General features: G+C 41.1%; 1 protein-coding gene across 5 annotated transcripts in view; it reads left to right on the plus strand.

Moving 5' to 3' along the window:
• ARHGAP26 (Rho GTPase activating protein 26) overlaps window positions 1-26,785 on the plus strand; it is a 1,021,369-nt gene that overhangs the window by 849,618 nt on the left and 144,966 nt on the right. For 3 of the 5 annotated variants that reach the window (XR_011030516.1, XR_011030518.1, XR_011030520.1), the window contains 3 exons: window positions 819-894; window positions 3,520-3,633; window positions 3,751-3,835. The gene's annotated coding sequence lies outside the window, so the exon portion shown is untranslated. The remainder of the gene's footprint in view (window positions 1-818; window positions 895-3,519; window positions 3,634-3,750; window positions 3,836-26,785) is intronic. The other 2 variants (XR_011030517.1, XR_011030519.1) reach the window with 2 other exon arrangements.

The raw sequence follows: 26,785 nt of genomic DNA on the forward strand, positions 1-26,785 counted from the left end.
ATAGTGTTTTTTCTAACATTGCATCATTCTATAATATGTGCAGATTACACAACACTCAGCATTTAAAATGAGTCTTTCAGAGCAGTCTGTGAAGTAATGAACTCTCCTCTAGCAGAGGAAAAGTAAACAGTTCAATTACAGTTGAGATAATAAAAGTCAGATAACAGCCCTCTCCACGACTAAGTTAGTCGGAGAGCTTAATAGCTTTTTTGCATAAAGATAACAACTGGAGTTTCTCAACTCTTCCTGTACTGGAAACAATTAGACTGATGTATCTGATCTTAATGTTTTATTTCTTAGCTGTACTACACATACAAATCATAATATCATCATTTTTTTTTCGCTTCAGTGTCTCTTTAAGCAGAGACGAGATCACTGGCTAGGAAGAAAAAAAAAACAATAAATTACGGCTAGATAAGAAAGTGTAATTTACAACTGCTGGGGTCAGTGTCACAGCTGTAAAAAAGAAGGCAAAGAAACTAGCAGAAATGTTTGTGAATGCCTGCATTAGAACTCAGCGGAACTTAGTTTTATCTGCTTTGTAATGTAAATCCCTGGTATTTCTCACATCCACTTGTACTGTATATTGATCATAATTGGATCATCAGGTGACAGTTATGATTGATCCTGATTGTTATAACATATCAGGAAGTGAGAGGTGCAGGGATTGGGGAACTCTGGAATTCAGCTATTAGTGCAGAGCAGGGCGCTGGATGGCTGCGCTGCGGGAACAGAGGAGATGATTTACTTTGACATATGACCTCTTCTCTCTCCAAGTCATGCCGCCCTTCTTATCTTATCTAATTTTATCGCCCTAGGCCATGGCCTTTGTGGCCTTTGCAGAAATCCGGGCCTGCCTGTAATGATGGTAGTAAGAGGACAGTGGAAGTTAAGGTGAGGTCTGGAAGGCCAAGACACCTTCCAAAATGAACTGCTTGTATACTCCCCTGAAAGGGCAACACTAATCCATTATAGGTGAGAATTCACACACAGTGAGTTATAGCTTATACATAAAATATATATATATATACACACACACACACACACACACACACCATCAAATTATTATTTAGTATTTATATAGCGCCAACATCTTCTGCAGCGCTGTACAGAGTATATATATATATATATATATATATATATATATATATATATATATATATATATATATATATATATATATATATATATATATATTGTCTTGTCACTTAATTGTCCCTCAGAGGGGTTCACAATCTAATCCCTACCATAGTCCTATGTATATGTACATATTACAGTGTAGGGCCAATTTTATTTTATCTGTATGTTTTTGGGATATCATAGGAAACCGGAGTGCACAGAAGAAACCCACGCAGACACAAAGAGAACATACAAACTCCTTGCAGATGTTGCCCTGGCTGTTATTCTAACCGGGAATCTAGTGCTGCAAAGAGAGAGCGCTAACCCACTACACCACCGTGCTATCAAATTAGTTCAGTCTCTAAAAAACAGACATACAAGGCTTACATACATATAAGCTACATGGTTATATGTATGTATACATTATAGATATATCAGTTACAGCAAGTATACAAATTAGTCAGAAAACGTTTAGGGTAGGTAGAAGTCCCACATCCATGCTACCTAGTAAACCGATTCAAATAATTGTGTAATTGCAGTATAAACACCACAACTGTACAATGTCCCAGTTCACAAATGTATAATATTCCAGCTTGATGTGTTTCATGACTCAGAGTTCACTTCATTAGGAACTAGCCGTGGGCTAGCAGGAGGGGTATACCTTATAACATTACAGTAAAATTGGAAAACCATAATAGTGAAAATGCGGACGTGGTAAATCCCCAGGTTACAGTGGACTAAATAATATAATTTATGCAGATTGTAAATGGACCAATAGTATTTCACCTTGGCATGTCCATTTTTAAGCTTTATACATTTGCATATAAAATTTGCATCATCTTGTATAAACTCCAAATTATTCGCATCTCATTGACAATTCCACCTAGAAAGTTTACTCAATGTCACAAGTGTATGCAGTAATGTGAACAAGAGGCCTACAGTATCCAAATTGGTTCAAAGAAAAAAGTAAACCAACTGTCCACAGCAAGCAGTCAGCCTTTGTTTTATTTACCTCTTGAAACCAACCTGTTTGCTTTGGACAACTCCTCCTCATTCATTTCTGGGGGGTTTTTTTCTGCACCTTTTCATTTGCAATCATGCACAGTCATTAATTTCTTTAGATCACCAATTCAATTCAACTCCTGGCTCTCCACTACCCTAAGGAGTGCCCTTAAAACCAGAAAAGCTCATGGTGTGCCACTCCCAGTACGGTTTCCACTCTAGCCTCTATAGTCTTGTGAATTAACTTCTAAGGGGGAGTCTTCTGATTGGACTAAATAATAAGAATGTTTATTGGCTTGCAGTCATCAATAAACTAGGTGAGGGGCAGGTCTGCCTGAAAGTGTCAGAAGAACAAATTACTTTGTGTTCGTTAAGGCTGGTATCACAGTGGGACGTTACAGGCGCACGTTAGAGCAGCCTGTAACGCACCCCACCGCACAGCAAAGAAAAATCAATGGGCTGTTCACAGTGCCCACGTTGCGTTACAGTGTATAGTCCATAATATAACGTACTGCATGCAGTACTTTGTAAGCGTTGGGGAGGAGCGGAGAGCGGCCAGGCACATGGCTAATTAATATTCACTGCACTCAGTGACGTGCAGTGTTTATTTCCTTGAGCGGCCGCTCTGTGCGGCAATTGGGCGGGCGGGACCACGTGATGCCGCATGCGTCCAAGAGTGCGCATCACGGCATCACGGACGCCAGAGTGAGCTGCACAACGTGGCTCACTCTGACGTCCAAAGCAGAGAGCACCAGGCGTTGCGTTAGAGGCACGTTGTGCGACCATAACGTCCCCTAAAACGCAACGTCCTGGTGTGAAACCAGCCTAAATAATACTTTTTATTGGCAAACTGAGCACGTTGCTATAGCAAGCTTTTGAGACAGCTCAGGTCACTTTGACAGGTATGATGTTAGCTAAACGGTGTGTACGTTAACCAGCAGAAATGGTTTAGCAGTGTCCCTGTTTATCACAAGAAACTGGTGAAAATCTGTTTTACATTGATGTCATAAGCACAAATCAAATTTGTGTTGCATGGCTGGTCTTTCATAAAGCAATATTTCCAGTCTGTAATAACAAACAGCAGGGAAGTGTAAATGTGGCTTCTTCCATAAAATGCTGGCTTAGTAAGATGGATAATATCCGCACTACAGCTACTATAACTGCAGGGCAAATGTTCACACTGGTAAACTTGTTATGACAATTCCCATCAAAATGACCCATTGATACTGGTACCTGTCTCTTGCAAGCTCTAGGGCTGTCAGTCAATGCACTAAAACTGCAACTAGCAGAAAATGCTGAAATGCATTTTTCATATAGAGCCTTTAAATCCTTGCTTGTATATTTGTCCATTTAACATTTGTCTCATCTTGACGTATGCACTAATTTATCATCCCTAAGGTACATGCTGCTTCTAGCTACTCAACATCATGGGCGTGTGGAAGTCAATGGATTGCTTGATTGTTAAACTAAGAACTATGACTGTCAGCTTCTGCATCTTCTCATCCTGCTTCCGTAAGTAAATTCTGAATTGCTCAATATGTGTGGCTTCCATTTTGTGAATGTATATTCCCTTTCCCATTTGTGAATGCATACTGCACCATGTCTTTTTTTATTTTTATTTTTTTACAGTTTTCAGTAAAGGCCTGTATACATGCAGGACTGACATAGCCCCCCACGTGGATCAGGACCCGATCCTTCAGACGACACAGTTGGGGTGAGGCTAAACAAATGGATAGTCAGCCTATGCATGCTGTTGCAATATGGGGGGATGTGTTGGCAGACATTCTATTATGCGGTATGTGGGCAGGTGGCATGTACCATGCTATCGGGGGCCATCACTCAGCCGAGGGGCTGCTTTACAAATGCCGGAGTATCAGCCGACTTTAATCTACTGATTAAACTTTTGATCTACTGATTAATCTACTGAAAATCCTGATTGGGTTGTGTTAACTGATGGCAAAAGTGGCAACTGAATTTGGAGGAGTTACTTTACTGAGATACTAGGTGCAATAAAACAGCCAGCATTTCAATAGCACTGACATTGAGGTTTACATACATTTATTCAAGTTTTGAAAACTTTTCTTTTATGTTACCATACTAGTGACCTAAGCCCGTTTAAAGACAGGCTCTAGGTCCGTCAACACCCTGCGTCCTGTTCCAACGGCTATGTCAGTGCAGGACATGCGCAGTAGCGCAAAAGCACTGACACACAGGGTCTTGGGATGCAGAGACACTTGTATTTTATCAGGTAGGATTATGAGGTTGTTTTTGGTCCTATTATCATTTCCTGATGTATTTGCTAATTTGCATATGTCTTTTTGTTGTTGTTGTTTTTAATGTTGGATTCGCTTAGTTTAGTATCTTAGTATCTTATTCTTAGTTTAGTATCAATTTTCTTAAAGCAGAATATAACCCTGCATTTCAACTTTGCTCTAAAACATTATTTACAACATATTATATGCAAAAAGCATATTTTTTTTTTACTAGACCAGCATTGGAAGGGTTAACACAGAGGTTTAAAGTTCCGTGGAGAGATATGCAGAAGTTCAGATTGTTACATTCTATTTAGTTAAATGTATCTATTGAGAAATGTTGCACACTCTTTGGCTGTCCTCCAGCTCCTTCTCAGTCAGAGAGAGTGAGTCACATTCAACACTTAGATACATTTATGTAAACAAAATGTATCTATGTCAGCTTCGGATGCGTCTGCAGAAATCTCCAGGAATGTTAAAGCCCTGTGTAACCCTTCCAATGCTGGTCTAGTAAAAAAAAAATGCTGGTTGCATATAATATACTATAAATAATGTTTTAGAGCAAAGTTGAAATGCAGGGTTATATTCCGCTTTAAATAGAGGCATATGTGCTTTATTTTTTCACTGTCAGTTCACAAATGTTATGTAACGCTGAAGGGGGAAAAAAAATGATGATATAATGAATAGTTCACTTTCATTAAAAATCGCGGTAAAAATTGTGGAAAAATCTCCACGATTTTGGCATATGCGATCGTGAAATCGCAGTGATTTTTCATCAACTTTTTTTTTACCACGATTTTAATGAAAGTGAATGGGAGCAATTTTAAAAACCACTAATCAATCGCAAAACACTCAGAGTGAATGTGGGGCCTCAAAGTCATGGAGCTCAATGGCTCTTTTGCATAGATAACTGGGGTTTCTTAACTCTTCCTGTACTGAAAACAATATTAGACTTATGTCTGTTTTATTTCTTAGCTGTACTACACATACAAATCATTTTATTATAATTTTTTGTTTTCCCTTCAGGGCCCGTTTCCACTACTGCGGAAACTGGGCCGAATCTGAATTGTTTCCCCGCAGGTGAATCGCGTGGGGAAACTCTGCCATAGGGAGTAAAGGACCCGCCGGCCGAATCGCTTGCAATAGTGATTCGGCCAGCTTTTCCATCCGAAGTTTTGCGGGAGGCTGCAAATCCCATAGCCGTGCATGACACGGCTGATGGGCTTCGTCTGCGTCTCCGCAGACCCATAAGTGCTGCCGTGCATCTCGCAGACGCGTGCGGCACAAGTGGAAATGGGCCAACAGTGTTCTTTAGGGTGCATATACAACTCTTGATTCATGTCGCCTATCGGAGATTAGGACCCGATCCCCCTGGACAACATCACTGGCCGACCTGCACAGATGCGTGTCAGCTTTGTAACTGATTATGTGTTCTATAGTGGCAGGTGGGAAATCAGACAATGCGATTGGCCATCGTGGGGGTGAGTTGATCCACCAGGTGGATCGCTCACGGGTTGAGAATCGGAGGCTGCTGTACACATGCTTATAAGCTGAGGCAGTCATTATCCGGCTGCCTTAGTCAGTTGTGTGCACGGGCCCTAAAGGACCATTATCATGAAAAATTGCAAAATGTTGCTGTTTTTTTACCTTAAACAACAGAGCAATAGCACTCCTTCCATTCATTCGCCTATAACTTTATTACTACTTATCACAACAAAACAATCTAATATCTTGTTTTTTTTTACCACCAATTAGGCTTTCTTTGGGTGGTATTTTTTGCAAATAATTATTTTATTCTAAATGCATTTTAACGGGAATAATAAGAAAAAAAAATGGGAAAATGTGTTATTTCTCTCTTTCCGGCCATTATAGTTTTAAAATAATACATGCTACCATAATTAAAAGCAACACATTTTATTTGCCCATTTGTCCCAGTTATTGCAACCTTTAAAATATTTCCCTAGTACAATGTATGGCGCCAATATTTTATTTGTGAATAAAAGTGCATTTTTTCAATTTGTCTTAATCACTATTTACAAGCCCCATGATTTAAAAAATAACAGCAATATCTTGACACACATATATAAAAAAAGTTCAGTTCCTAAGGTAATTATGTTTTTTTTTTTATGTTAATTTTTTTCTTAAATATAAAAAAAAACTATGTACTATGGGAGTGTTGGAGGGAAATAGTTAATTTTAAATGTAAATGTATGACTTTTTATTTTAAAAAAATTGTATGTAGGTGTAATTTTACTATTTGGCCACAAATTGTCCTTGGTCATTCCTTTCTGTTGTGTACTTTCAGTACGCTAAACAGGAAGCAATGTGTGGACGTGTATTGTATTGGCTTTTGTGAATGACGCGGCATCTAATTGAACGCCGGTGCTCATTCACACGGGGACTTGGATTAATCAACGGGAACTGTGTTGCCATTCATTCACCCCCTCCCCCCCCCCTCTCTACCGATCAGCAGCAAGAACGAGCGTGGGGGGTGGGGGTTGAGCGGGAGTGCATGGCAGCAAGGGAGGAGTATGTACGTCCCTGCAAGGTATAGCAGGGACGTAGATACTCGTTTCAAGGGAGGGGAGGGAGGTAAAATCCATGTAAACACATACAGATGAGAAGTATGTTTCTTCCAGAGTAATATGAGCCATAAATTAAATAACAGGTTTTGGACTAGTCCATCACTTAATGGAGAAATCTCAGCATGACCTTTTGTTCTTTAGAAAAAATGCTCCTTGAAAGGGATTTTTAAAAAGATGCCGAACAGCCTCTCTGCTCACTGCACACAACACTTGGCAGTTGGACAGAGCAACTGCCATTCACTAAGTGCTTTTGAAAATAAAGAAAACCCTTAGAATCTCCAAAGAGATGGGCTAGTCCAAAACCGGTCGGTTCTGTCATATTTCTACTACCTACTGTAAGTGACAGCAACATCGGAGAAAAGTAATTTAAGGCTCATCTTACTCTGGAAGAAACATACAGTACTTCTTATTTGTATGTGTTTACACATATTTTAAATTTTATTATTATTATTTATTATTATTATTTATTGGATTTATATAGCGCCAACATATTCCGCAGCGCTGTACAATAAATAGGATTACAGACAATGATAACAATACAGGTAATATACAATAAATACAACAATACAGGTAATAAGCTAGTTCCATAAATCTGGGTAAAGTGCACACAGTCAAATATGATACACAAGGGGAGAGGGCCCTGCCAAAGGCTTACAATGTAGAGGGAGGGGTTGGTGACACAAAAGGAGGGGGTGTTCTTGGCAGTGTTGAGTTGATGTAGGCCTCCTTGAAGAAGTGAGTTTTGAGTGCTTTTTTGAAGGTGGGAGCAAGCCTGATGGGCAGTGGGAGAGAGTTCCACAGGATGGGGCAGCTCTAGTAAAGTCCTATAGTCATGCATGGGAGTGCGAGATGTGTATTTTATGATTTTATTTTGCAATAGTAGTCCTTTAACCACTTGAGGACTGCAGGGCTAAACCCCCCTAGTGACCAGGTAATTTTTAGCAAAATTGGCCACTGCAGCTTTAAGGCCAAGCTGCAGGGCCGCACAACTCAGCACACAAGTGATTTCCCCCCCCCCTTTTCTCCCCACCAACAGAGCTCTCTGTTGGTGGGGTCTGATCGCTCCCCCATGGGTATTTTTTTTAAATAAATATTATTGTTTGTTTTTTTGTTTTTTTTAAATCCCCTATTTCTTTAAATTTCTTCCCTCCCTCCCCACAGCCAGCCAATCATGGCGATCGGCTGTCATAGGCTTCTGCCTATGAGAGCCGATCGCTCTCTTGTCCCCCATGGGGACAGCCGTGTCACACGGCTGTCCCCAGTGCAGCGCTGCTGCTCATTGCAGCGCTGCACTTAGTAAATAGACGGCGTGATCGCCGTCTAACAGTCTCCCGAGCGGCAATAGCCCATTGGCGTGACGCGGGCGGCAGAAGGTTAACTACAGGCTATCTACAGGCATTATTCTAACTACTGGCAGTGGGAAGGAATATGTCAAATACTGATTATGATAAGAAGTAGATTGTGAGCTCCTCCGAGAGACAGTGATATGAATATGTAAACACGTTGCGGAAGATGTTGGTGCTGTGTAAATAGCTGCATAACAAAATACATACATTAATTATTATAAAAAGCTGTAGGAGCTGCCAAACAATTATAAAAAGCTAAAAAGAGTTAAAATATAGAGGAGTGGTAACTTGCCTCCCCTGAAGAAAAGCCACCACAAATTAGGCTAAATAATGTATTAGACACAATGGCAACGTGCTTTGCCAGGTTAACCCTTTCCTTGGGTCGTCAGTGTCATAGTAGCGTGCTGAAAATAAACAGACCGCTTCATGATTGTTGTAAGCCGTTATTAAGTATATTTTATTAAAAGCAAGAGAGAGCAGCATTTGTTGTGAAATTCTTCTTGCAATACTCCCTGACACGTGGGAGGGAAATCCATTTTGTTACAAGTATTATAGGTCAAGGTATGTGAAGCTGAAATACTGCCTGACCAATGTGAGATAGTAATAAGATTTCAGTTACAGAGAGACTCAAATGTCATTGCCTGTTTGTTGCTTCCAAAGCTAAAATGTAATGTAATGTAATGCTGCCTGCATGAAAGTTTAAAACACTTCACATTTTATTTAGGACATTTTTTTTATAATTTGGCAGGGATTCATATTTGGTTGGAAAGTTTTACAAACTTTCTAGGTCATATTGAACCTTTGCAGAAGTTTGAAAAGTAATCATTGGTTCTGCCCTTATGACTTGACATAAGCATACTTTGCCACATTTTTTTCTAAAAAAAAATAAATCTTATAAAGGCCAGTTTTGTTGTATTGCTCACCACTCTGTTGCCTTCAGCTTAAAGAGACACTGAAGCGAAAAAAATAAAAAAATGATATAATGAATTGGTTGTGTAGTACGGGTAATTACTAGATTAGTAGCAAAGAAAATATTCTCATATTTTTATTTTCAGTTATAGTAGTGTGTTTTATAACATTGCATCATTCTTTAATAGTTGCAGTTTACACACTACTCAGCATTCTAAATGATTTTTTCAGAGCAGTCTTGTGAACTATTGACCTGTCCTCTGGCAGAGAAAAAGAAAATTCTTCACTGACAGCTGAGATAATAAACTTCAGAGGACAGCCCTCTCCACGACTTTGTATGCAAAAAAATCCATTAAGCTCTACTGCTTTAAGATAACAACTTGAGTTTCTTAACTCTTCATGTATTAGACTTATGTCTCTGAAACTAATGTTTTATTTATTAGCTGTACTACACATGCAAATCCTTATATCATAATTTTTTTTCTTGCTTCAGAATCTCTTTAAGGAAATCGGGGTATGTATAGCTTGTGCATCTGTTATGTTTGGACAAAGCCAAAGGGCCAGAGTTTCAGTTTTATTCTGTGTCTCTATTAGCAAAGTTCTTGGAATTCTGTTGACACATTTGTTGTTGAATTATGTTGGAATGTGTTCATTGTCTTATGAGCCACATGTTTCGAGCCGAGGACATCAACAATTAGAATCTGATTTGCTGCTCTAAAACTGTCTGTGACGAAGATGACTAAATGTCTCACTAAGTACTGGTCTCATCGCGGAATTTGAGAATTTGTGGGCACATATTCTTACTACAGGAATATACGGTACTGTTCTTTCTTTCTGAAAATGCCAGTTGCTTAGGGCTGGAGCTTTCTTGATAACATAGGGACAGACTGACTTCAGATGCTTCAGGGCCCTGGTGAAGTGTCCAGAGGTCGCAACATCGGCCATGTCTGCTCTATAGAAGGAACACCTTACTGGGGATCTCCGTCACATTCCATACTAGTAATAGGTTGCCAGGGAAATATATTGGATATACAGTTTCTATTAATGTCCTACTACCGGTCCTTCCCTGCCTGTTGTCCAGTTTTCTTTGATTGTGTTGTTTCATGCAATCCACTTGAGACGCTATAATATCCTCCATTTTTGCAATCTTTCAACTTAGTTGTTTTTATCGCTAGAGTTCCAACTTGCTGTGAGTGTGTTGAGTGTAGAGGGCTAATGATTGTATGTAAAGTAACCACTCCCCTCAGCACCTTCTTTGTTCTTTCCCCTTTAAAATCCATGTCCCTAAGGGCCCGTTTCCACTATTGCGAATCCGCATGCGTTGCCCACATGCGGATTCGCACAGCCAGTACAAGTGGATGGGACTGTTTCCACTTGTGCGTTTTGCTGCACGTTTTTCTGTGCAGAAAAAATCTGCAGGGTAGGGCCCTCAGAATTCGCCTGCGTGTGGAATGCAGGCGAATCGCACGCAATGTATTTAATAGGGAAATTGCATGCGTTTTCCCCATGCGTTTTTTGCCGCAATTTCGCATGCGTTTTCGCATAGGTACCCATGTTAATTCACAAAGGCAGTGACATGGTTAAAATCGCATCACCCTAATCTATGCGAAATCGCATGCGAAATCGCGGCAAAAAACGCATGCGGAATCGCACCCGCATGCGATTTTCCTGCGGTGATTCGCCGGCGATTACGCAACGCTATGGTGGAAACGGGCCCTTAAAGGATGAGCATAACTACCCTTTCTTGTCTACCTTTTTCTCTGACCCTTAGGTAATTATGGCACATACTCACATTTTCTCCTAGTCCCTGTATCCACCGCTTCTGTGCCAGGCTATTGTGAAGAACAGTGTCAAACGACTTTTCATTCACCGCTTCATAAAAGCTGAGCATGTTTGTGAGACAGGACCTGTCTTTAGTAAAAGCGTGTTTTCGAATTTAAATAAGATTATTCTGTGCTATATAATTTTGTATACAACAGGGGAGTCAAAACTGGCTCAAACTTCCTAAAAAGTACTGAAAAGAGTGTCACAAATATCGACCACTTGTGTATTTGTGTGTCTGCACAGACTACATAATGATTATTAAAAAATGCAATAAAAGTAATAACCTGATATTGTGACTGTATGCCCAGGCGGGTGTCTTTGCCTAACCCCCCCCCCCACAGTACACTCAAAAGTGTGGCAGTAAGTGTGCAGGCAGCTGTATGTCTGGCTGCACACGCTGTGGGGTGTGGCTAGCCCTAGAACACTGGGTTGCAGTATACAGGTGTTTATGATAAATTACCAAAGTTGTGTAGAGCATAAAGGTGTCCAAACCTGCAGCAATGGAGGCAGGCAGGTAGCAACTTAGGCTGGCTGATAGGCTTGATTCTGCCAGCCTGTTGTTTCAATAGCGGACAATCACCTTGCTCACACAAAGAAGTTACAATGCAGCTGAGGAGTTATATACAGGGTTTAGGGAGTGCTATACATATTATATACAGTGCTAACAGTGCTCAACATGTTTCAATGTTTCATCTTAACAGATTTCGTCAGGAGCATAATAACGTGCAGAATATAATAAACAGAAAACCCCACACCCACCAACAAAGTATCCCCCAGCAGCAAGATAGCTCAAGTCAGAGCTCTCTCAGACCTATCTTGCTGGTGGTTACGGCGCTCAGCGGCAAGAGTTTAATCTAGGCGCTGTAGTAGCAGTAATGTTATACTGTGCGGGGCGATCGCTGGGCCCTGAATTACATCTCCCTTTGAGTTGCGACAACTCAAAGGGGGAATAGTATTTTATGCTGCTGGGAATTTGAGCCACAGCAGGGTGAGCCGTCAATCGGCGGTGTACGTATGTGTGTGTATGTATATGTATATATATGTGTATATATATATATATATATATATATATATATATATATATATATATATATATATATATACATACATACATACACACACATACATACATACATACATACATACATACATACATACATACATACATACATATATGTATATGTATGTGTGCTGAATTATTAGGCAAGTGGTATTTTTGAGGAATAATCGTATTATTGAACAACCATGTTCTCAATGAACCCCAAAAAACTCATTAATATCAAAGCTGAATATTTTTGAGAGTCGTTTTTAGTTTGTTTTTAGTTTTAGCTATTTTAGGGGGATATCTGTGTGTGCAGGTGACCATTACTGTGCATAATTATTAGGCAACTTAACAAAAAACAACAAATATATACCCATTTCAATTATTTATTTTTACCAGTGAAACCAATATAACATCTCAACATTCACAAATATACATTTTTGACATTCAAAAACAAATCAGTGACCAATATAGCCACCTTTCTTTGCAAGGACACTCAAAAGCCTGCCATCCATGGATTCTGTCAGTGTTTTGATCTGTTCACCATCAACATTGCTTGCAGCAGCAACCACAGCCTCCCAGACACTGTTCACTGTTTTCCCTCCTTGTAAATCTCACATTTTATGATGGACCACAGGTTCTCAATGGGGTTCAGATCAGGTGAACAATGAGGCCATGTCATTAGTTTTTCTTCTTTTATACCCTTTCTTGCCAGCCACGCTGTGGAGTACTTGGACGCGTGTGATGGAGCATTGTCCTGCATAAAAATCATGTTTTTTCTTGAAGGATGCAGACTTCTTCCTGTACCACTGCTTGAAGAAGGTGTCTTCCAGAAACTGGCAGTAGGACTGGGAGTTGAGCTTGACTCCATCCTCAACCCGAAAAGGCCCCACAAGCTCATCTTTGATGATACCAGCCCAAACCAGTACTCCACCTCCACCTTGCTGGCGTCTGAGTCGGACTGGAGACTCACTCTCATTTCATCAGTCAATAAAACCTTAAAAAAATCAGTCTTGAGATATTTCCTGGCCCAGTGTTGACGTTTCAGCTTGTGTGTCTTGTTCAGTGGTGGTCGTCTTTCAGCCTTTCTTACCTTGGCCATGTCTCTGAGTATTGCACACCTTGTGCTTTTGGGCACTCCAGTGATGTTGCAGCTCTGAAATATGGCCAAACTGGTGGCAAGTGGAATCTTGGCAGCTGCACGCTTGACTTTTCTCAGTTAATGGGCAGTTATTTTGCGCCTTGGTTTTTCCACACGCTTCTTGCGACCCTGTTGACTATTTTGAATGAAACACTTGATTTTTCGATGATCACGCTTCAGAAGCTTTGCAATTTTAAGAGTGCTGCATCCCTTTGCAAGATATCTTACTATTTTTGACTTTTCTGAGCCTGTCAAGTCCTTCTTTTGACCCATTTTGCCAAAGGAAAGGAAGTTGCCTAATAATTATGCACACCTGATATAGGGTGTTGATGTCAGTAGACCACACCCCTTCTCATTACAGAGATGCACATCACCTAATATGCTTAATTGGTAGTAGGCTTTCGAGCCTATACAGCTTGGAGTAAGACCACATGCATAAAGAGGATGATGTGGTCAAAATACTCATTTGCCTAATAATTCTGCACTCCCTGTATATGTATGTATATGTATATATATATATATATATATATATATATATATATATATATATGTATGTATGTATGTATGTATGTGTATGTGTATATGTATATGTATATGTATGTATATATATATATATATATATATATATATATATATATATATATATATATATATATATATATATATATATATATATATATATATCTTTAAGGCATTAAAGGCATTCCCTTTACACTAAATAAAACTTAATAAAACAGTATTATTTATCCATACTGACCTTTATCTAGAATTTTTATTTCCATATGGAATGTAGATTCCAAAATAATCATTAAGAATCAGTTGAACGCTTGCCATTTACTGTCAGTGTCCTTGCCCTGTAGTTTGTTATCCCAGTCTACCACTCCCTAAGCTTCTTAAAGTTGGCCTTTTATTCACAACCATGTTAACCACTTAACGACCGCCCACTGCACAGGGGCGGCTGGAAAGTGGATCCCGCAAGGACCAGATCATGCCCAGAGGCGGAGGTCCTTGTAGGGGCATGGGCTCCGCCCACCTCGCACTGTAACCCGCCGGCCGTTCGGAAGCGCCGGCGGGTTACTAGCACCCGGATCGCCGAATACAAAGTGTATAATACACTTTGTAATGTATACAAAGTGTATTATACAGGCTGCCTCCTGCCCTGGTGGTCCCAGTGTCCGAGGGACCACCAGGGCAGGCTGCAGCCACCCTAGTCTGCACTCAAGCACACTGATTTCCCCCCCCCTGCCCCCTGATCGCCCACAGCACCCCTCAGACCCCCCCCCCCCCCCCCCCCGCCCTCCCTTCAGACCACTGTTTGCACCCAATCACCCCCCTAATCACCCATCAATCACTCCCTGTCACTATCTGTCAACACTATTTTTTTTTTATTCCCTAAACTGCCCCTTGCTCCCTCCTGATCACCCCCCACCCCTCAGATTCCCCCCCCCGTGTACTGTATGCATCTATCCCCCTGACCACCTGTCAATCACCCATCAATCACCGCCTGTCACTGCCACCCATCAATCAGCCCCTAACCTGCCCCTTGCGGGCAATCTGATCACCCACCCACACCAATAGATCGCCTGCAGATCCGACGTCAGATCACCTCCCAAGTGCAGTGTTTACATCTGTTCTCTACCCTAAACACCCACTAATTACCCATCAATCACCCCCTATCACCACCTGTCACTGTTACCCATCAGATCAGACCCTAATCTGCCTCTTGCGGGCACCCAATCACCCGCCTACATGCTCAGATTGCCCTCAGACCCCCCCTTATCAATTCGCCAGTGCAATATTTACATCTGTTCTTCCCTGTAATAACCCACTGATCACCTGTCAATCACCTGTCACTGCCACCCATCAATCACCCCCTGTCACTGCCACCCATCAATCACCCCCTGTCACTGCCACCCATAAATCAGCCCCTAACCTGCCCCTTGCGGGCAATCTGATCACCCACCCACACCAATAGATCGCCCGCAGATCTGACGTCCGATCACCTCCCAAGTGCAGTGTTTACATCTGTTCTCTACTCTAAACACCCACTAATTACCCATCAATCACCCCCTGTCACTGCTACCTATCAGATTAGACCCCTATCTGCCCCTAGGGCACTCAATCACCCGCCCACACCCTCAGAACGCTCTCAGACCCCAGCCCTGATCACCTCACCAGTGCATTGCTTGCATCTATTCCCCCCTCTAATCACACCTTGAGACACCCATCAATCACCTCCTGTCACCCCCTAGCACACCTACCCATCAGATCAGGCCCTAGTTTGCCCCGTATGGGCTCCTGATCACTCGGCCAAACCCTCAGATCCCCCTCAGACCCCCTTCCGATCACCTCCCCAGTGCATTGATTGCATCTATTTTCCCCTCTAACCACCCCCTGAGACACCCATCAATCACCTCCTGTCACCCCCCCCCCTAGCACTCCTATCCATCAGATCAGGCCCAACCTGTCATCTAAAAGGCCACCCTGCTTATGATCGGTTCCACAAAATTTGCCCCCTCATAGACCACCTGTCATCAAAAATTGCAGATGCTTATACCCCTGAACAGTCATTTTGAGACATTTGGTTTCCAGACTACTCACGGTTTTGGGCCCGTAAAATGCCAAGGCGGTATAGGAACCCCACAAGTGACCCCATTTTAGAAAAAAAGACACCCCAAGGTATTCTGTTAGGTGTATGACGAGTTCATAGAAGATTTTTTTTTTGTCAAAAGTTAGCAGAAATTGATTTTTATTGTTTTTTTTTTCACAAAGTGTCATTTTTCACTAACTTGTGACAAAAAATAAAATCTTCTATGAACTCGCCATACTCCTAACGGAATACCTTTGGGTGTCTTCTTTCTAGAATGGGGTCATTTGTGGGGTTCCTATACTGCCCTGGCATTTTAGGGGCCCTAAACCCTGAGGAGGAGTCTTGAAACCAAATGTCGCAAAATGACTTGTGAAATCCTAAAGGTACGCATTGGACTTTGGGCCCCTTAGCGTACTTAGGGTGTAAAAAAGTGCCACACATGTGGTACCGCCGTACTCAGGAGTAGTCTTGAAACAAAAATGACCTGTGAAATCCTAAAGGTACTCATTGGACTTTGGGCCCCTTAGCGCAGTTAGGGTGCAAAAAAGTGCCACGCATGTGGTATCGCTGTACTCAGGAGAAGTAGTATAATGTGTTTTGGGGTGTATTTTTACACATACCCATGCTGGGTGGGAGAAATATCTCTGTAAATGGACACTTGTGTGTAAAAAAAAAATCAAACAATTGTCATTTACAGAGATATTTCTCCCACCCAGCATGGGTATGTGTAAATATACACCCCAAAACACATTATACTACTTCTCCTGAGTACGGCAATACCACATGTGTGGCACTTTTTTGCAGCCTAACTGCGCTAAGGGGCCCAAAGTCCAATGAGCACCTTTAGGCTTTACAGGGGTGCTTACAATTTAGCACCCCCCAAAATGTCAGGACAGTAAACACACCCCACAATTGACCCCATTTTGGAAAGAAGACACTTCAAGGTATTCAGAGAGGGGCATGGTGAGTCCGTGGCAGATTTCATTTTTTTGTTGTCGCAGGTTAGAAGAAATGGAAACCTTTTTTTTGTGACAAAGTGTCATTTTCCGCTTACTTGTGACAAAAAATAATATCCTTTATGAACTCACTATGCCTCTCAGTGAATACTTTGGGATGTCTTCTTTCCAAAATGGGGTCATTTGGGGGGTATTTATACTATCCTGGAATTCTAGCCCCTCATGAAACATGTCAGGTGGTCAGAAAAGTCAGAGATGCTGGAAAATGGGAAAATTCACTTTTTACACCATAGTTTGTAAACGCTATAACTTTTACCCAAACCAATAAATATAGGCTGAATGGGGTTTTTTTAATCAAAAACATGTTTGTCCACATTTTTCATGCTGCATGTATACAGAAATTTTACTTTATTTGAAAAATGCCAGCACAGAAAGTTAAAAAAATCATGTCAAAATTCAATCAAAATTCATGTCTTTTTTGATGAATATAATAAAATGTAAAAATCGCAGCAGCAATCAAATAGCACCAAAAGAAAGCTTTATTAGTGACAAGAAAAGGAGCCAAAATTCATTTAGGTGGTAGGTTGTATGAGCGAGCAATAAACCGTGAAAGCTGCAGTGGTCTGAATGGAAAAAAAAGTGCCTGGTCCTTAAGGGGAGTATAGCCCACGGTCCTCAAGTGGTTAATTAGTAGGTTTTCCAATTAATGTCTGGATAATTGAAATCACCCATAATTTTGGCCTCGCTTTTGCTTGCACACTTTTCAATGTACTAATTGCATTTCCTCCATGTAATTTATGTGTGGTGGTTTATAATAGACCCCAATAAGCAATTAGCAAGCCATGTTTTCCATCAAAACTGGAGATAAGGAGGTTTTAACAAACATACAGACCCTTGCCCCCTCCCCCCTTTTGTTTAATCTATCTTTTTTTTCCCCCCTCAAACTCAGCGTACACAAGGTAGTTATACCCAGTTAGAGCAAAATTGGCTTCATAGCAGCACTCCTATTACTGGGTCAAGTTCGCATCATAGTTTGATTATAATAATATCGTACTCCAATTTTATTTCTTTACTAGTTTGTTACTGTACTAAAAAAAAAAATATACAAAGGAGAAAGGTATGTACACGCCTATCATACATTCGTTCATTCATTCCCCCCCCCCATGGTCATTGTTGAGATGCACAGAAGTTTTACCGACTGGCAGTGCTGTTTCTAATGCCAGGTGAGAACAGGGGGATGACACCTCCCCGAGTGAAAACCTTAACAGTTATTCCCCTAGATCGCCACAGGTTAATTCCCAAATTTTAATCATCCCTTAGATTCCTAGTCAGCAAATTTGCTTTTGCACCTTGAGCCTCCCGCTCTCGTTATCATCTCGTTATCATCTTCATCATTTACTACTTCCAAAGCATTATTCATCTGGAACAACTTCAAGACAGGGAATCCCCTTACCTATCCAGCTTTTTAATATCAAAGCCTTGGCAACTATTGTCCCCACTTCTTTTATCAATCGTTCTTTCGTTGTTATCCGAGGGGTCAGCGGTACCAAAGATTACCGTTTCTGCATTTAATTTGCAGTTTCCCCCTCCAGAATTATTGATACCATCCCATAGGTGTTTCAGCATCGGGCATGTCTACCAGACATGCAAATCGTCCCCCCCCCCCCCCCCCCCCTCCCCGTTCCTTCCTACAATGCCAGCATAAATCACTTACATTTTTGGATATGTTCTTAAACCTCACTGGAGTAAGGTATCATCTCGTGATTGTTTTGTATTGGATCAGGGCTAATCTAGTATCCTGTAACTTTGCTAATACTTTTCAAATCTCCTGCCATTTTTCCTGTAAAGCAGATCCAAACTCTTCTTCCCATTTTGTACAAAATGGTAAAGTCGCTGAGCAATTTAGCTAACTAACAAAATCATAGTATAGAGATAATAATTTTTCCAGTCTAGTAAAAGTTAATATATTCTTTTGCAGAATATTCAGACTGGTTCTAATTTTCCTGTATTCTCATTCTTTTTTTTCTGTAGAAAACTCTTGGTTTGGATTACCCACCAACAGCCCCTGTTGGTGGGTACTTTTAATTCTAGGGTTATTGCATCCAATCAGATCAATTATTCTCAGGTCTCAATTTAATTTACTTTTATTAAACCATCCCTGGTTGTTAGCAGGCGGGAATTCAGCATTGTCTCTGAGCATACTAAGAGGGGATGTACCCTTCTTGTTGGAAAGATCTATTGTTTGTGCTAGAGTTTTAAGTGTATACTTGACTAGAGGATGGGAGGTGGCTCTATAAAGTTTCCAGATATTTTTGGGGATCCAGGAAAAAAACGTGTTGAAATGTGTTTCCTCACTCTCAAGGATAGCTCATAATTGACCTGCGTGGTCTTGGACCCCCAACATGTGCCATTCCATGACCCTTGTAAGATGTATAGTTTTATAATATAGACTCAAGTCTGGGGCTGCTAACCCCCCTCCCCCCTTACTTTTCTCTACTAATGACACTATACTTGATTCTTCCGTTTGTTGTTGACCAAATAAACTTCTGAAACGTTTTATGCCAATTCTCCAGCCATGTTTTCGGAACCTCAATTGGCAGGCAGCGCAGCATAAAAAGTAATTTTAGAAGAACTGCCATTTTAATTATTGCAATCCTGCCCAATGGGTTAAATAGAGGACAGTCCCAGTTATTAAGCATCCTCTTACCTTCATGGGATAAGGCATCAAAATTAATTGAGAACAATTTTATCTTTTCTAAAAACACTGTCCAAATTTACCATCCAGTCATGCCTAGCATCCATCAATGTTTCTGTTATGCCTACATTGGCCTCAATTCACAAAAGCTTATCTCACTATATCTAGCTACCTGCACTGGCGGCACCTATACCTGGCTACCTATACTGGCTGCATCTATACTTGGCTACCTATATTGGTGGCTCCTACATCTGGCTACCTGTACTGACATACCTATTCCAGGACAAGAAAATCTGGATACCAATACATATCTAGTATCGTTGGATTCAGCAGAATCAGGGCTTGAACAAACTAATATTTTTATCAGGAAATGTAATTCTTAGTTGAAAAAAAAATTAAAATATATATATATATATATATATATATAATCATTTTTTCATTGTTTTTTTTACATATTTTACTCAAAAATGTTGTTATATGTCCAGAAAAAGTACATTATATTATATGTCCTATTTTATGTAAGTTTTCTTGTCAAAAATCCTTATTTAAACTTATGAGTGCAAAATGCCTAAAAACTGCTTGGCAGTAGATGTTCGCGTATAGGACAAATCTGCTGGCAGCAAAAGGGTTAAATGAATGCTTTGCTTTGCCAGGGAGATATCATTGTTTCAGTAGACCGTAAATTGTTAACATTCTACTACATGTAGCATACATTTCCTAATGCATTTAAATAAAATCAAGACAGGTAAGGCACCTAGCCCAAATGGTATTCATCCTTGGGTATTAAGGTCCGTACACACGCCGGACTGCAGGAAACGACGGGTCCGTCGTCACCTCCCGCTGGGTGGGAGTTCCAGCGACAGTCCGGTGTGTGTACAGTCTGTCTGCAGACAGCCCGGCGGATCGCTCAGAAACAGCCGTATCAGTCTGCCGACAGACTGTACACACGCCGGACTGTCTGCTGAAAACACGCCCAGCAGGAGGCGACGACGTCGTTTCTTGCAGTCCGGCATGTGTACGGACCTTTAAAGGAGCTAAGTTAGCTCCAGGCCACCTTATTTTATTTTCTGTGATTCTCTTTCAAGTGCGTAAAATCCATATGACTGGTATACAGCTGATGTTTTCCCTTTATTCAAGAAGGGGAAACATCTGAGCCAGGAAACTATAGACCTGTGGTTTTAACACTAGTTGTGTATACACCATTTGAAGATCTCCTTGGTGACACAATACACCATTACATAAAATAGAGTAATCTTATTTTACCTCGTCAACGTGGTGAGTGCAAATCTAGATACCATGAAAGCAATAGATACAGTATTATATACTTGCACTTTGCAAAGACTTTTTACACATTTCCCCACATTAGCCAGATGCAAAAGCTGAGGGTTTAGGGACTGGGGTAAAATTTGTGTACATGGATAGAGAACTGGCATTGGTTAGAGGAAAGTGTTCATACACAGAATGGGAAAAAGAAGTGGAATCCCACAAGTGTCTGTATTGGGTCCAATTATTTTTAACTTATTTATTAATGGCATATTGGATAGAATACAAAATAATGTAGCTATCTATGTAGATGATAATAATAATAATAATAATGGCAGTATTTGTATAGCGCCTTTCTCCTGTCGGACTCAAAGCGCTTGCAAGGCAGCCACTAGAGCGCACTCAGTAGGCAGTAGCAGTGTTAGGGAGTCTTGCCCAATGAACTCCCTACTGAATTACTGGCTTACTGAACAGGCAGAGCCGAGATTCGAACCCAGGTCTCCCATGTCAGAGGCAGAGCCCTTAACCAGTACACCATCCAGCCACTGCAATAAAAAAATTATGCAGGATGAGTACTCCACAGGATTGTAACATGCTACAGAAGGACCTTGACAACATGAGTGTATGGGCAGGCATATGACTAATTAATTTAATGTGGATTAATGTAAGCCGTGCATCTCGGATGTTCCGATGACAAAACACCCAATAAACTTAATGGCATATGGCTGGGGACACTAGACTAGGAGAAGGTCTTATGCTGGGGATACACGGTACATTTCTGTACCGTGTATCGACCAGCTGATCCGGCCAGCTAATAATATTCAGCTGGCCCGATCATGCCGCTCGACCCGCGGCCGCTCGATACCCGCCGGCGGACAATGGCAGGGAATCGAGCGGCTGATAAGCACCGCCGGCCGGTACGAGCGGCTAATCGGCCGCCGGGTCGACCCATGTATGCCCAGCATTAGGGATCAAAGGGATGGAAGTTCACATTTACCAACAAAGGTTATACAAACTCAGATTATTTAGCTTTGAAATGCTGCAGCTTTAGAGGTGACCCGATAGACATGTATAAATATAACCAGTGGACATGTAAAAGCTTGTTCAATTTTTATGTTTCAAGCTTTATATCCCTTGGTATGTGCAAATGAGGAGAATATGAATAGTTCATGGTGGATAGTACATTTTCCCACCTAATTAGGAAAGGGCCCTTCACGATAAAGGTGTAAGTGGAGTGGTTAAAGGTGAGAGACATATGGAGGCTGACGTATTTATTTAAACAATGCTAGTTGCCTTGCTTCAACATGGACTGAGTTTTACTTTTGGGACATTTAGTGACTATGTATTTATTAGGATTTCAAGTGATATTTTCTAAAGACTGATTTTTGTTTTTGTTTGGGGGGGGTAATTTATCTGGTAGTTGACAATTGGCTGCTGACAGTTCTATACTTTGGCTTTTTTCAGATAACCCTCCAGGACAGGTGCTACATATGAGATATGGGCCCGCCCCCAACAGGAAACACAAAGAACTAGCTCTCTATAACTTCCACCTCTAGCCTCTACCTACCAGTTCTTTGTGTTTCCTGTTCCGGGGAACACCTAGCTCTCTTAGCTAGTGGAGTGGTCAGCAGCCAGGCAGTGCTGAGGCCATGAAGAACTAGTTCGGGTAGCCCTGTCCTGGTTGGGTTATGGGGGTTACCTTTTATCCACAGGCTGGTGGATTCCCTTGGCGGAGAACCGGCAGGCGCAGCGGTATCCAGGGGAGCGGCATTGAAGGCAGCTTAGGCGGAGGATATACGCGCGACGGAGGGGATGGCACCAAGCGGAGGCATAATGGTGGTCTCTTAGAGGAAGCGGAGTTCGGGGCAGCGGGTCCAGGCGGAGGCTCGGGCATTGGCGCTGTCCGTACAGTACTTCCGCCCTGACTGTGACGTCACATCCGGTGACGTCATTTCCAGTTCCGGTTCGGGCGCCTGTTTAGATGCCGCGGCGTTCAATCCTTCACACGCGTTGAGGATGGTGAAGGAGATGGACGCAAAACAGAAGACAGCAGATCAGGTAAGTGGGGCAGTGTCGGAGGACAATCGCCCGTCTGATCTGCGAGGTCTGAAGTCTGTTGATAGGCCGCAGTCTGATCCATGAGGTCTGCTAAAATGTGGAAATACATTGTTTCACTAGCCGCAGTCTGGTCAATGAGGTCTGCATACATAGTGATGGCCACAGTTGTATTTTATATAATGATTATTGACTTAAGCCACGGTGTATCAACGAGGTTTGCCGGTAATATAGCATAAATATCTCGTTGTCTTGCACTATAATTTGATTAATGTAGTATATATATATATATATATAGAGGGCTTCTCATTAATTGTATATCACAGCCGGGTCAATGCTGATTATATGGTGGATGTAGACGCTTGTCACTAATATTAACAGCAGTTTTGTTGTGGGCAATTTCTTTGATTAAATATTTTACACAGGGTCTATTTTTTTCTTGCATTGATACCTGTTGTTAAAAAAAAATAAAAATAAAATTATATATATATATATATATATATATATATATATATATATATATATATATATATTAATAGTATTTCACTAGTAGTGGAGTTACCGTATACTATATCTAGTTCTTTTCAGATTACCAAGCTCTGGTTGCATATTAATTGGTATGGAAAGAGTATTATTATGACAAATTGATTATGCTATTTGTATGTTTCTAGGAGGCTATGGAGTCTGATAACTCTGATAGGCCCAGGAGTTGCATTTTGTGTAATAAGCCCTTACAGCTGCACTGGCCAAAAGCTTCCTGTCAGAAGTGTATATCAAGCATTATCAATGAGGATAACACTGCTTCGTGTAAAGACTTTATGTTCACCATGCATCAAGAGATGGTGGAGACCTTTAAGGCCTTCAGAGAAAGCCTGCCGACCACCTCAGCACAGGGGCAACAGTCGGCTCAGTCAGTTAAACCTAAAAAGGCTTTAGGAAAATCACCTAGAGTAATTTATTCTTCAGAAGAGGAACAGGACAGTCACCAGGAGACTGGTGAGCTAGACTCCAGGTCCCCAGGAGAACTGTCAGAACAGGAGGAGGCGGAGGATGCCTTTAAATCATCTAAGTTTATTTGCCTCTGAGGAAACAGAAGAGTTACTTAAGGCAATATATTCAACTCTTGACATTCCACAAAAGAAAACATCTGAAAAGTCCTTACACGATAAGTTATACACGGGTATGGAGCCTCAGAGCAACTGTGTTTTCCATTCCATAGTTCAATGAAGAATCTGATTATGTTACAGTGGAAAGACCTGGATAAGAGATTATTTATCTCAAGAGGTTTTAAAAGGCGATTTCCTTTTTCAGAGGAAGACGCTAAATTATGGGAGTCATGCCCCAAACATATAAGGCTGCTACAACAGTGGCTTCTGCAGAATTGGAAGGGAGTTCAGTCAGCCCTGGATCAGACTCTATGCATGCCAGAAACAATAAAACAATCTTTGGATTGGTGGATTCGAGAAGACAATCTAACACAGGGTCGCTTATGGAGGTGTCCAGTAACAAAGGTTCTGACGACAGATGCCAGCCTCACAGGATGGGGGGCTCACATAGAAGGCATTTATTTACAGGGCACTTGGCCAAGGGAAATCATGGCTCAGTCTTCGAACTATCGAGAATTACTGGCTGTGAAGGAAGCACTAACTCAAGCAGCAGACAGGATAAGCGGCCACCATATACAGGTCCGGTCAGACAACATTACAGTGGTTATGTATCTGAACAAGCAAGGTGGAACAAGACCGGAACGGCTGTTGAGATTAGTGCTGGAGATACTAGATTAGGCGGAGCAAGAGCTTCAGTCGATTTCAGCAGTGCACCTCAAGGGATCTCTAAATACCATGGCGGATCTATTAAGCAGGGGAAAGTTGTCCAATTCAGAACTAAGTTTAAATCCAAAAATATTCAAAGAATTGACACAGAGATGATGCCATCCACAGATAGATCTGTTTGCCAATTGGGAAAATACGCACTGCAACCGTGTCTTCTCGTTAGACCCAAGAGGAGCTTTAGGGGTAGATGCGTTGGCCCAGACATGGGAGTTTCAGATCGCTTATGCATTCCCTCCAATCCCTCTATTATCAGTAGTGATGCAGAAACTAAGATCGACTGCAATGTATATGATATTGATTGCACCCAATTGGCCAAAACGACTCTGGTTCCCAATGTTAAAATCAATGTTGGTGGACAAACCGATCCCGTTGAGAGACAGGCACAATCTTCTCAGAAAAGAAGGCGAATGGATTCAGATTCCCAATCTTCAGCTGACAGCGTGGTTTCTGAAGGGCAAATCCTGAAAAGAAGGGGACTATCCGACAGAGTCACAAAAACAATATTAAACAGTAGGAAGAGTGTTACAAGAGCAATCTACTTAAAATATTGGAAGACCTTTTGTAATTGGAAAAAGGAATTAGGTCTGAAATCAAATAGACTGGCTACAGTACTATAATTCTTGCAAGATGGAATTGACAAGAAGCTGGCATTAAGTACATTGAAAGTGCAGGTTGCAGCCCTTTCAGTTTTTCTTAATAGGCGGTTAGCCTTGGAACCCTTGGTCATTAGATTTTTGAAATCAGTAGAACGTTCTAGGCCAGTAATGAAACATTCATATCCAAGTTGGGATTTGACTTTAGTTTTAAACAGTTTGATGAGTGACTGTTTTGAACCATTGAATGAAATACCATTACGATTATTAACAATGAAGACCATTTTTTTAGTGGCTATTACCTCAGCAAGGAGGATAAGTGAGCTGGAAGCTCTAAGTTCTGTTGAACCATTTTGTTTCATTTTTCATGATAGAGTAGTCCTGAAGACGGCAAGTGAGTTCTTGCCAAAGGTTGCTACCCTATCCAATAGGATACAGGAAATTGTTTTGCCATCTGTTTGCAAAAATGCCACAGATTCTAGAGAGATAAGGTGGCATAAATTAGACGTCAGAAGATGTTTACTATTTTATTTGGATAGAGTAAAGGAGTTTAGGAAATCTACAGCATTATTTGTTAATTTTTCAGGTGCAACAAAAGGGAGAGAATGTCTAAAGCCTCTATAGCAAGATGGATTAAAGCCTGCATTAATGAAGCATATAGACTTAAAGGAGTTCCCTGTCCAAAAGAGATAACAGCACACTCAACTAGGTCACTTGCAACTTCCTGGGCTTACAGAGCTGGAGCTACGGCAACCGACATCTGCAAGGCGGCAACCTGGAAGACGACGAACACCTTCATAAGACACTACAGGCTGGATCTACTATCAGCCGAAGAACAGACTTTTGGAAGGAAAGTTCTTCAGGCTGTGATCCCTCCCTAAGGTTAGTGCTGCTTATTGCATATCATCTCATATGTAGCACCTGTCCTGGAGGGTTATTTGAAAAAAACAAAATTAGCTTACCTGGTAATGCTGTTTTTAATACCCCTCCAGGACAGGTGACTACCCTAAGACTTATCTGCATGTGAATAACTATATGTTGTAAACATGTTTTTATGTAAGTTTTATGTGGTAAGCATGTATTTATGTAATATGTGAGGCATTCTATCGGAACAGTTAATTGGAACATACTGGTAGGCAGAGGCTAGAGGTGGAAGTTATAGAGAGCTAGTTCTTTGTGTTTCCTGTTGGGAGCAGGCCCATATCTCATATGTAGCACCTGTCCTGGAGGGTTATTAAAAACAGCATTACCAGGTAAGCTAATTTTGGTTTTCCAAAGGGAATTTCTCAAAAAAAAATTGCATCAAATATAAAAATTGTCTGCAATAGCATAGTCTCTCGTTCACCTTTACGGATAATGAAAAATGGGGGAGGTTAAATTAGGGTATTCATGTTTTGCATAATTTTCAAATAGTGACAGTACTTTTGATCCAAACTTTTATGTTATTTATTAATACGTTAAACAGTAGTGGGCACCAAACCACAACCTGTGGTGGTATTATTACTATTATTATTTCTGTCCATTTGTGTTTTTATTATTATTATTTTTACTACTATTGTAAATAGCATTCCAGGCATTCAC

The sequence above is a fragment of the Hyperolius riggenbachi genome, chromosome 3, assembly GCF_040937935.1.
Source record: "Hyperolius riggenbachi isolate aHypRig1 chromosome 3, aHypRig1.pri, whole genome shotgun sequence".
NCBI classification, from domain to species: Eukaryota; Metazoa; Chordata; class Amphibia; order Anura; family Hyperoliidae; genus Hyperolius; species Hyperolius riggenbachi.